We start from the raw sequence: 11666 nt of genomic DNA on the forward strand, positions 1-11666 counted from the left end.
GGGAGTCAAGTCTCACAGAAGTCAAGTCTATGTTTCATTATTATGGTGACTTTAGTCAAAATCTCACATGCCGGGTCTACAGTTCAGTGATTTCCTGTCATTTCAACATTCACGTGCAGTAAATTCCAAAAATAAAAAAGGAAGACACTAACCTCAATTTATGTATTTTTTTGGATATATTTAAGCACCAAATGTGGCTTCGTAAAAACATTTTTTATTAATCTCAACAGAGAGATAACTACTGATGTGGTGAGCACTGGAGACATATAGTACACTTGAATTTACAACTGGGCACAAAAACACATTCAGTCATTCGTTTGAGAAGAGGAAACAGTCATCCCAGTGGCTGAGTTGGACAGGAAACATATGATGCAATCTCGCCGTCTGTCCCAGGATCACCATCACATGTCATCCATCTCTCCCCTTATTTCCTTCTCCGTCTCTGCACTGTCATCTGTCAAAGTAAGCATGAAGTGACACACAAACTAATGCTATTTTCACATATTCTTATCACCAGGATTCATGTCTGAGTGTGTCTGTGTGTGTGTCCCTCTCTCTCCAGCCAGTGACTCATGGTTTAACAGCAGACTGCTGAGTGAAGCAGCAGAAATATGGAGCTACATTCACAGACAAAGATATCCTTCACCTATTGTACACGTTTCTATTAAACCCGTTCTCACTTTCAAGTCATCAAATATAGGAACCTTACAACAGTCAGGTGATGTATAAAGAGTGAGAAGGTCTGCACATGTACGAGGTTGTGAAAAGCTGATATTAACTTACATTTTAACTTCTGTTACTTAAGGTCCATTATGTACCCAGAAAATGTGAAATGTTTTTTAACAAGCTTTAAAGTCTAAACAATTGTTGCATGTTAATTGTTCCTAACTTGACTGTGGAGCCCTGACAGGGGTACCTACAGCATCACAGTTTGAAGCGTCACTGATAAAAGCTGCTGTGCTACTTTCTGGTGTGACTGACCTTAACAGGTGATCTCTGATCAGTTTTTATGATCAGTTTTGTACACCTTGAAGCATTCATCCCTCACAAACTCAACTGAAATTCTTTCCAATACAACAGGCCTGTAACAGAGGGAAGCATATGGCATTATTGGGAACTTGGTGTTTTGACATAGTTATTGTAAGCTCGACATTCTGACGCGACGGGCCGGACAAACAACATTGTTTGTCCAGTTTTACAGGTTTGAAAGCACAAAAGGTACCGTATTTTCCAGACTATAAGCTGCTACTTTTTTCCCATGCTTTGAACCATGTGGCTTATACAAAGATGCAGCTTTTATATTGATTTTTCTTCAGGCGCCAGGGGGCGCTCTAACAGGAAGTGCAAAAACGAGACAGACGGGGAAGTCAGTGCAAAGAAGAACACGGTAGTTTTTATTTAGCACATGCAACGTATTAGCGAATTATTTTCACATCCGCACCTCCTCATCACACAAAGAAGTCCGTATGATGCAGCTTTAAGTTGAAGGCCATCGATCTGGCTATCCAGAATGAAAATAGAGCTGCATGGTGAGCACTTTTACTGTGTTACAGGCACTCTTCGGAAATCAGTTCAGGTATATAAATAAACATTTACGGTACAAAATCTTTCTGTGTATCCGGTAAATATCTAATTTCTCAACCTGGACATCGGCGACTTATAGTGCGGTTTATATATGTAAATTTTTATATTTAAAAAAGAAAAAACTTAGTGGGTGCAGCTTATATTCAGGTGCGCTCTATTGTCCGGAAAATATGGTACATAGAATAAAGTATTACCTCTTTATTTACACAATGTAGGTTGTTGTGTTTACATAAACTACTCCACCTCCTCCATATTGGATTGTACTGTGCGGGTAAAACCAGGTTCCATCAATCGTCACACCTAAATTTATTCAGAATTGGTTGGTTGGCCATCTTAACCCAAAGGGTAATTCAGAACTAAGACACTCGTTTCAATGGTAACAATCAGTGAAAAGCCATAGCTGATAATATGTAGGTTATTAACAATTTCATATGGCATGTAATGAGAAGTGGAGTTTTTAGAGAGTACAGCGATGAGGACACTGTCAGTTGTTTTCTTTATCCAAAGATCCTGACTGACAGGTTGGTTGAAGTATTTAGCAGTGCCACATTAAGAAGCTACAGTATCTCAGCTCTGCTAAAGGCCTGCACTGCAACAAGAATGAATGCAGATGAAAGTTCTTTTTTATTGTTGCACTTTTTTAATTGAATTTTTATGGTAAAATGTTCCTGTAGTTTTCTGCTGGAGTGAAGAATCTGAGCAGTTTGACACATTTGCTACTTAGTTTGAAAAAAGATCTAACTTACCCAGAATTCATGGCAAATTAGTCCTACTCAAAATGATCAAGAACCGATGTTAGATCTGACCATTAGTTTGATCCAAGCCCTTTACTGGAGGCTGAGGTATTCATAAAGGTGTGTCAATGTTTAGATCAAGCAGTTGATGTAAAAACTCAAAGAAAGTATTTTTACTTTAAATGAATCACCTTTGTGAATTAAAAACACTATTATTGTAAAATATGATATCTATAATAATGTCACACTGCTGTTTTAATACAGATAAGCTAAGCCGGTGGCATCGCAGCAGGACGTCTGCAGGATCATAAACACAGAGATTAAATCTGATTTCAGTCTAATTCTGCACGAGCTAATGAGACTTTATGTAAGTCATGTGTTTATCAATGACTGTACTGCACTGATTTGCCTCATTTTACACATTCAGAGGACGACACACAGCTTAATGTATTCATCTCTGAGTGCCTGTGTTGGTGTGTGTCTGTGTTAGAGATCATATAATCATTTGTCGAGTGTTCGCGGTTCATTAGAGTGAAGTGGAGGAGAGTTGCCCTCTGCACATTTGGAAATGAGAGGGGGTTCAACCATGAAAGGGATGCTGAATGAACACACACACACACACACACACACACACACACACACATTAATATAAAGGCACACATCTGTCCACTGTCTACACACACACACACATGCACAGATGTGAATGAATATGAGAATATTTTTCACGAGTGCTTTGATGCATAAATGCCAATACAGATGGCTTGGTAACACACACACACACACACACACAGCTGATAACAGGAACAGAGAGGGACAGGAAACTGAGCACAAATTATTTTCATCAAGCATGACACATCCATTTGACATCTCACCATGAAAAAAGTGCTTAAGCTATCACAGTTTTGGCTGGCCAACATAAGAGCTGCTAATACATTTTCTATGGGGCTCACTGGCACATCCCCACACCCTACAGTATCTGTCCTCATTTCAAAGACGACTGGAAAACATGGAGAGATTGAGGGGAAGAGATGGGAGGGGAGGCGGGGGCAGCAGACAGGGGGAAGAAACGGATGACAGAGAGGAATCAGAACCCATCAGTGGCGGCTCGCCAAAAGAGGGTGCTAGATCTATACCTGTTGAACTGACTTTGAAAAACAGTAGATATAGATATAGTTCATGTGTTTGTTTGTTTTTATATTAATTATTAGTTAGTGCGTAAAATGTCTAATCTGTAACTAAAGGTAGATTAAAAATGTTCTACATTGTCTAAAGTTAAAGTCTGGGGCACAAAATTCATTATGAGCAGTTTTCTCCTCTTAATATAATTTATCTGAGATAGACATAGAGATGGTTGAGAAACAAGGGGTTTAGCCATGGCTGCTGCGATTATTTTACCTCATAGTCATGGAACTCATTTGTCACAAAGCACATATTCTGAAAATTCTGACACTCAAATTACATTTCTGGTCTGGTTTCACCAAAGATGATTTATAACAACTGAACTAAAACTTTTAAATACTTTCTGAACTGTCTCTGGCACAAAATAATCTGTATACCATGGAGACTGTAATGCCTTATCTTCTGTAAAATCTTTGGTGATAGATGGAGTACAACAGACTGAGAGTGTAATTCAGCTAGAACAGAGACAGAAAATTCAGTTTAAAAGCTTGACACTGGAACTGTGTGATTCAAAGAGCTTGGACCTGATCATGTCAAAATTCAAGAACATTTCAGTCAAAGGTTTGAGTTCATCCGTTTGATATCCATCCATCTGTTTTCTATAATCTATAATGCTTATCTTCATCAGGGTCGCTGGGGCTGGAGCCGATGCCAGTCCTCAAGTCGCCAGTACACTTGATATCCATTTCTTTGTTATATATTGTTTATACAGTGTAACATTTCCTGTGAACATTAGGTACATCTATACAATTCACTGTTACTGTATGATAATCGATTTTCCACTCTAATGGTGTGCCTCTTTATTACGAATTGTGCTCAACAGCACATAGTTGTATTGCTAGCTAAATGGTTATTGTTGTTACTAAATTGATAAAGTCTATACTTTCTTCTTCTTCTTGTCCTACTGTACTGAGCAAACCCTGTTTTACATGTAGCTGGTTAAACAAAAACATCGATTTGTGATATGACCAACAGTGATGAATGTAGTTATAATATCCATTTAACCTCTTAAACCTCACTGAATGGCTGCAGGGTCAGATACAATGAAAAGAAAATTTGAAAAAGGAGATCAGTATATGAGTAAAACCAACTGTTTTGGTTTCCACTAACTCCTGAGAATCATATCTAGGACTTTAGCTGCTAATTATTCACCAGCTCACTGACTGTATCTGTGGGCCATTTGGTTTTTGGCATGCAGTGGAATTATCAGTCTTTTTTTTACTGAAAACATCTGCCTGTCACAGCTGGTTGAGAGCGATGAGAGTGAACGAAAACAAATAATGTGGACTAGAAAATCAAAACAATGAGCTGAAAAAACCTAAAGTGCTTCTGCTGAAGGGAAAATATAGAATCAGTTGATGATTCTCTTTCTATTCATCGCAGGCAGCTTTAAAAGTGAAGTGAAAAAGCAGAAAGGGAGAAAATCTGTAGTCAACTATCTCCGCCCTTTCCCTTCTATTCCTTAAAACATGTCGCCCATGTTCTTCTAAGAAAGAAATGGCATTTAATTAGACGCACGGTGGTATTTCATCTGCTCAGCCATCTGTGATCTCAGTCTGAGACATGTGACCCCACTGTATGTCACAGTGTTTTGTAGTGATAATGCCAGAGCCTAGCCAAGCATAAGGTCTCGGATAATGACCTCTCATGGCTGATCATCCACCTCACTGGTCAGGAAAACTCACCCAGTGTGTGTGTGTGTGTGCACGTCTGCATTTACAGTACTCTGTATGTCTTCACACCCACTCAAGGTCAGAAAGTACAACTCATGTGAATGGGTGACTCACAGTAAAGGAACATCATGTACAATTTGAGAGCTGATCAGAAGCTGTATTGATGTGGAAGAAATAGATGACAGGCGTAAAAAAAACAGATTCAGCATCGAGGAGATGTACATTATACTTCTACATGGTTGAGAATGTTCCCTTTTATTACGATTGAATGCCCACACTGTTTCCTATATAATGCAAATAATATTATCTGCTTGTCTTAACTTTAAATTACCCTAGCAAGAGATAAAGTTTGCTGCAGTCACCAAGTATGATAGACAAGCAGGAAAGAAATAATAGCTGAAGACAGACGATGAAAGGTGTAAGTGATTAAGAAGGATATGAGGAAGTGAAAGGATTAATTTACACTAATTACTACTAGATTGCTTCATTTGCACATGAAACGGTGTGGCATATTTCAGCGCATGAGCTGAAGCTGTGTATTTAGTACTGATGAGCATCTTGTAGTTGAACTCAATCAGGCTGTTGACTCTGTTGACTTTATGGTTTATGATTTACTCACTCCAAGTCTTCAAATACTGCAGCTGGGTTAGTGGTTCTATGCTTCAAAGTATGGAGCTGTGTGTACCCTATATATTATTATGGACAGGCCTCTTCGGCATAATTGAGTTTGAGTTGAGTCAGTTTTGATGTGCCATTGGAGTGGTATTAAGTTGTATGAAAAAGGAGAAAGTCCACATTTGCAGGAGGTGTGAGTGGATGGATGGGTTAAACAAACTTCCCTCCTGTACACTTCTGTTCAACTAAAAGTCAACCTTTTAACTTATGTTAGGTTATGTACCTAATATAAGTTCCATTCGTATGAAATATAACTATGTTATGTATGTTGTAGGTACTTATTTTAATCCTAATTATTTAACTGTGACTGTTTAAACTGTGTATAGGTATATTTTTAAAGACTAATCAGACAATGCATATAAACTGCTGACTATCTATCTATCTATCTTGAGAATGTGTTTTGCTCCATAACAAATCGTTTGTAAGAAATGGCTCATATTTGCTCAGAATTAAGTTTTGGCTTGAGAAGTTTATAGCAGGATATACATAGGTTAATGTACAAAAAACATCACAGAGCTGATGGACATTGAGTTACCACCGAACAACATCTAGACCCACTGTTTCATTCTCACTCTGTAACATATTCAACCACCACTGACTTTCCCTCACTGTGAAAGTTCAAGTCAAGGTTTCCATTCTACTCAGAGATATTTTAGTGCGTAACCTCCCCATATTAGCTTGTGATAATGTTAGAAATTATCAACTGCAGGGCCCACCGTGTGGTGTTTTTTATAGATGTGAGAATAACAATGAGGTATGAGTCACAGGGTTTTGTTTTGCGAGTGCGTCATTGGTGTTTTTAAAGGGAGACCCCCTGAGGTAGGAGCCTTGGGAACTGATTCTATGAGGTCAGTTATGTATGTGAACTTAGAATGTCTCTTTCTTTGCTGGAAATAAAACAGCTCTTGCTTTCTTGATAATTTTGTCATGTAATGAATTGTTACATGGCTCTCCTGACAAAGAAATACATTTTTTTCTTGAGTCAGATATTTCCATCTGGTCAGGGATGCAGGCCGTCCACATTCAGTGAAAAGCCTGACTCTCCAGCAGCATCTTTATCAGCACAGCAACCTCCAAGAAGACCCTCATGGCTCATAAGAGCCCACTTCCAGTACCAACCACACATCATACACAGTACATTGTATACATTTAAAAAAATACTTATTAGAACAGAGCTAGCAACTAACAGAGGCTGCAGTGTTCATTACACCTCACACTAAAAAAGTGTTGAAGGGAACAAACACATCTAATTACCGGTCCTACTATTTCGAGAATCTTACCAAGCTATGAATATAAATCTACTTCTCAAGGTAACACAAGAGGAGTGGGGGTCATGGGGTCATTGAAATTGAAAGGAAAGCCTTAATGTGCTTAATTGATCAAGTTGATAGCAATGATCTTATCAGGATGTATGATTTATTGTGTGCAAAGTTGGCTAGATTTAATGTCATAGGCAGAAACACATTACTAGTGATAATACTGCAGAAATTAATTCCCTACATTCTAAATGGGGACTCAATTGACAAAGTGTTGACATATTATGTCTATGATATGTCTATGTCTATAATAAATCACCCACATTTATCGACATTGACATCCATAGCCCTGGCTTCAGTCTCAGAACTCATCTGTGACTGTCTGACAATGATTTAGTCTCTGAGAGCAATGGGGCTTTCTCATTGTTTACAGTTCAATTAGCAACTCAAGATGTGAGAAAAGTATTCTTAATAAACAGGTATCTTAAATGTTGTCAGACGACAGCAGATGGATTCCGAGATTGCATTTCGGCCCATGCATTCTGCCTGTTTAGGTCTCCACGTGGACTGTTTACCTGCATGTAATACTCAAACATGATTGACAATACTACTTGGACTACTAGCAGAAACCAGAACCAAAATCTTGGTTCCTTGCCTACATATTCCACATTCATATGCAGATATCTGTTTATAGAGATCACACTGATCATAAGTATGGCAACGAGAAATCTTTGACAGATCTGTCAAATTAAGCGTAAGATTGATAGGCATAGTGTTAGTGTAAATTTGTCACTTTGGACTTACAGCAAGGTGGCTGCCATCCTTTAAAAATCTTTATGATGCTATCATTTGTCACACAGTGAATGTCTTATTTTGTGTCGAGAGAACTGATTGCCAAAGCAGTTTTAATAGATGGGGTGGATCCTGACTTCCTCTTTCAGAATAAATGAGCGAAGAATGAAAGTAGGGATGCAGACCGATGTTCATCTTCCACCTTCATTTAGCGTTGTCCTTCAGATATGACACATTCATCAGTATTTCACCTTCTATAATATTTTACACACTGTGGAACAGCGTATGACCGACACGCTGAAAAGTTGAGCAGTGCTAAGGGAAGGATTCAATGCACATTTTAATCATTTCATGACTGTTTAAGAGATGTGTGATGAATGCATGCGGGGGAAGGGGTGTCCCCCAGCTCATGAATCATACTTCTAATATCCTTCAACTTTCTATCTGTTCATACCTATCTATATGGTGAGATGGGTAGGTACGTGCTCATGTTTTGGATTCATGAGCTGGTGTGCATCCTTGGGATGTCCTCCTACAAGATGTGTTATCTTCACACCTTGTGTAAGGCTTTCATCAGACAGAATAGTTAAGCGAGCAGATGGAACAATATGGAGTATATGGGAGGAGGAGATATATCCAGGCTGATCATGCAGAGAATTGAAATGAAACTGTGCTGAGATAAAAGTAACATCAAAGTATGTGGAGTTCTTTGAAGGTCAGATAACTACTGCAACTCTCTCTGGGCCCGCTGTTTGCACTGTTACAGCATTTTTATTTGAAAGCGTTCTCACTTCATCATGACTCTTAAATAGAGGCAAACATGATATGCATTTTAGATAATAATGGTGTATTGTTTATTATATGTTTTTATCCAAGTTTGAGAAGCTGGTCTGATAATAGCTTGTTGAAAATATTATCATGTGTTACATCAAGAAAAGATTCAAAGATGTTACACAGTCTAAGAATAATTAAAAACAAGCGAGTCACATTTGAAATCCATCCATGGAAAAATAATAAATGGAATAGATGAGTCACATTTTCTTCTGTGTTGTACTTCAAGGTACGTTAATCAATACATTTCTATTACCAGTGGATCAAATCACTACTCAAGTTTCCGTCAAGAACAAGACAATGTGACTAAATGTGTTTTTCCATTAATAACTGTTAAGTAAATATTACATGGATATGTATACACTGTATCATCAGTCATTTACCCAGTCTACAAATGTCTGTCAAATGTCTATAGATGGATACACATATCTCTATATATCTATATTTAAACACACACACACACACACGCACACACACACACACATACATCTTTTACATATGTATACAGTTATTATTTATGTTTTCAATGTTTTTATGTTAATGTCTGCGCCTACCGGAGTCAAATTCCTTGTATGTGTGTACACACACCTGGCCAATAAAGTGATTCTGATTCTGAATATCAGGAGTCGATTCATTGAGATAAACACTTGGTCTTAACTCTCCAGTCAGGTCCTATTAAAGCAGCAGCAGGCGACACAAGATGATGAAATTAAAAGAGCACCAGTGAAACCCCAAATGATGGAAAACCATGAAATCCTGATGGAACTATGGCAATCATGTTTGTTTCATAAATAAATGAGAGGACAGTTACTGTCTGCTGATATTTTTGTTTTTGTCCAGTGGTGCTTTGTCCCAATTGACTTTTCTTTCATACTTTTCCAGGCAAGCGTAAAAACCTTTTCGATAGATAGATAGAGAAATTAAAAATGTGCAGAGGAATTAAACATTTGCATAGAAAATAAATATATAACTGCTAAATGTCTATACAAAAACTATATAAAAACTAGAAAGTAACTAGAAATAAAAAAGTTTTATAAAACTATAAACTATATTAAAATTTTAAAGTGATCATAGAAATAAAAGTGTTTTATACAACTATAAAATATATTAGAAATTGAAAGTAACTGTAGAAATAAAATGTTTTATACAACTATAAAGTATATTAAAAATATAAAGTGACCGTAGAAGTAGAAATGTTTTTTACAAATATGAGAAAGAACTACACATGGGGGGGACTGTCTGCAATTAAATTAGGCTGTAAACAGATGAATGAATGAATGAAAGTCAGAGTCACCACATGTAGCAGAGGTAGTCAAACATGGCAATGACAGTGGGTCCAGGAAGTAGTGCAAAGAGATTTGTCCAATGTCTATTGTGCCTCCTGCCATCACTGAGAGCTCTTGTACAGTCTGATGGCCAGGGGGACGAAATAGTTCTTAAGTCGGTGGAGCAGGATTGAGACAGCAGTCTGCCACTGAACACACTCCTCTGACTGATGAAGGTGTTGTGCAGATGGTGGCAGGCGTTGTCCAGTATGGACAACAGTTTGTCCAGGGTCCTTCTCTCTGCCACTGTCATGAGCCAGCTCTCCTCACCAGTCTGTCCAGTCGGGCAGCGTCCCTCTTTTTGCTGCTTCCTCCCCAGCAAACCACAGCACAGAAGAGGACGCTGGCCACCACAGACTGGTAAAACATCCGCAGCAGTTTTTTACGGACGTTGAAAGACCCCAGCCTTCTCAGAAAGTACAGACGGCTCTGTCTTTTCCTGTGGACAGTGTCCATGTTCGCCGTCCAGTCCAACATGTCGTCCAGCTGCAGCCCCAGACATTTGTATGTCTTGACCACCTCCACATCGACCCCCTCGATGGACACAGGTTGGAGATGTAATTTCTTCCTTCTGACGTCCACCACCATCTCCTTGGTCTTGGAGGTGTTCAACTGCAGATGGTTGAACCTGCACCACCTCACAAAGTCCTCAACCAGGCTCCTGTACTCCCCCTCCTGTCCATCCTTGATACAGCCAACTATAACAGTATCATCTGAGTATGTCTTTATGTGGCAGAGCCCAGAGTTGTACTGTAAGTCAGATGTGTACAAGGTGAAGAGGACGGGAGAGAGCACGGTCCCCTGTGGTGCTCCGGTGCTGCTGACCACAGTGTCCGACGTGCAGTCCTTCAGTCTGACGTACTGTGGTCTCTCTGTGAGGTAGTCTATAATCCATCTCACCAGGTGTGAGTCCACCCACTCCAAACAATGGAATGAGCCGGCATTGTTAAATTGTAAATGCACAAATGGTGTGTGATTTCCTTAACACCATTTCCATACAACAGCACCAAACCTCAACTGTACACTGCCTGCTCAGCACCAAACAGCAGACAGACCAAACTGGTACTTTGCCAGCAGCTAAAGAGACAGATATTATCTCAGAAGACCACATCAGAGCTAAAAAGAGGGATAATGTCTGACTTACATTTGTCAGGTCATCAAACGTTGATGTATGCTGGGTGTGGATCTACTGTGTATAAGCAACTGCTTGCTAACATGTAGCCTTTACTATGAGTTTATACTCTCATAGTAAACATGCAGCTTTATGTTTGTGTTAAAGAAAGTGGGCATCATTCTGATCATTGCTATGGTAACTGAGGTCAGAGGATAGAGCTGCCTCACTCCCTTGACACAACAGATAGCTACATAATGTAAGAAGGCTCTACAGTGTCAGATAACAATGTTGGAACACTGAGGGCAAACATATTACATTTTTTATTTGTAGATTAACAACCATTTAAGGACATGTAGTACACAGAGTTGTGGCACTATTCTGAAGGCATATAGACTATCAGAGAGGACAGCTTTTTCAGAATTGAGGCGACATTATGTCATGATAAGTTTATTGATAAATCCTCCATTTTTATTGCCGAAGCTTCAATACACCTTTGCACATTA

General features: G+C 38.9%; 1 long non-coding RNA gene across 1 annotated transcript; it reads right to left on the reverse strand.

The window, feature by feature from the left end:
* Positions 1-206: 206 nt before the first annotated feature.
* On the reverse strand, positions 207-11302 carry LOC113746831 (uncharacterized). The gene is made up of 3 exons (XR_003463150.1): positions 11194-11302; positions 982-1082; positions 207-454 (listed from the first exon to the last, which is right to left on the reverse strand). It is a non-coding gene; the product is annotated as an uncharacterized LOC113746831 (long non-coding RNA).
* Between the last annotated feature and the right edge of the window lie 364 nt (positions 11303-11666).

This window comes from Larimichthys crocea, chromosome XI (assembly GCF_000972845.2).
Source record: "Larimichthys crocea isolate SSNF chromosome XI, L_crocea_2.0, whole genome shotgun sequence".
NCBI lineage: Eukaryota > Metazoa > Chordata > Actinopteri > Sciaenidae > Larimichthys > Larimichthys crocea.